The sequence below is a fragment of the Polypterus senegalus genome, chromosome 2 (assembly GCF_016835505.1).
Source record: "Polypterus senegalus isolate Bchr_013 chromosome 2, ASM1683550v1, whole genome shotgun sequence".
NCBI lineage: Eukaryota > Metazoa > Chordata > Cladistia > Polypteriformes > Polypteridae > Polypterus > Polypterus senegalus.
In genome coordinates, this window is record NC_053155.1 from 97,263,008 (window position 1) to 97,264,222 (window position 1,215).

General features: G+C 32.0%; 1 protein-coding gene across 2 annotated transcripts in view; it reads right to left on the minus strand.

Moving 5' to 3' along the window:
- Nucleotides 1-1,053: 1,053 nt before the first annotated feature.
- cwf19l2 (CWF19 like cell cycle control factor 2) overlaps nucleotides 1,054-1,215 on the minus strand; it is a 139,410-nt gene continuing 139,248 nt past the window's right edge. For both annotated transcript variants that reach the window (XM_039744194.1, XM_039744193.1), the window contains exon 18: nucleotides 1,054-1,215. This exon is cut by the window's right edge and continues 240 nt beyond it. The gene's annotated coding sequence lies outside the window, so the exon portion shown is untranslated.

Below are 1,215 nucleotides of genomic sequence, written 5' to 3' on the forward strand. Positions count from 1 at the left end.
ACATAAACAAAAGCATATCCTCGAGTTGAATTTCAAGATACTGTCACATGCACAGTCTGACCAACAAACAACACATTTCTACTTAAATACTAGCCTTACCTTAAAATCTCTTGACATGTTTTCTTTGCCAAAGAGTTTTGGTCACAAGCCGATCTAAAAATATCAGATGTTAATAAAATATCAATGTCATTTTAATCAATGCAGTAATTTTTCAGCTGTTTTGCAGAGTAAATGACACAAATCATTGAAGGTGTTTTAATAGTACAGGTCTGACATTCACATTGACATGTAACAAATTGTTGAATAATTTACTAATTTATTTGGTAACTAGTTGTGCTACCGTCTAAAGTGGGTTGAAATTCAGGTGATCAACATAGATTATCAATCTTAAAAAGGTTTTAATAAGCAAAGTGTAAATAAATATATTTAACATAGATAGCAGGGACAGAGATTCACAGCAAGACAGACAGATATAAGCATGGCAGGTTTAAAAATGATAGGCAACGTTATGTACTCCTATGTATTGCCCATGCTATTTTGTAAGAACAAGGATATTGTTTGATGATACCATTAATAACATTAAGAAAAAGATAACTACTGTGTAAACTGAACTTATTTAACTAACTATTCCTTCAAACCTCTAACCCTGACTAAAATAACTACTAAAGCATATGTTTGTATCTTTGGAAACCTAAGGGTTGTGTCACCTTCCTAATCTTATTACGCAGTGATCTCCATCATCTGCAGGTGAGAGTGATGTGGTCAGGAAAGGAATTAGCACCATCAGCTTTGTGGTCAGACAGTTTTCCTGGTAGAGAAGATCCTGTATTTGTAGGTAAGGATGAGTTAGCTGCACTTACAGCAGGATTTCATGTCCATCTGGGTATTGTTTAGGAGTGACAGTACTTTCATACCAGCTGCCATTGATCCATTGAGAAAAATATTTTTTAAAATGACATATTTCATCATTAAGAGTTATTATCTAACACAACCCACTCCAAGAATAAGTTGTATAAAAATTACAGTAAATATGATACAAATTCAGCTTTGTATGTTTTTTAAATTTTTAATACAATGATTTTCAGAAAGAAAATAAAACATTTTGAATTTAAATAGTATAGCACATACACATTGCTGCAAGCTAATGTTATGAAACTAAAATACAGTGTTACGAGGGGAAAAACAGCTGCTAAATAAGTTTATAAAAATGTATCT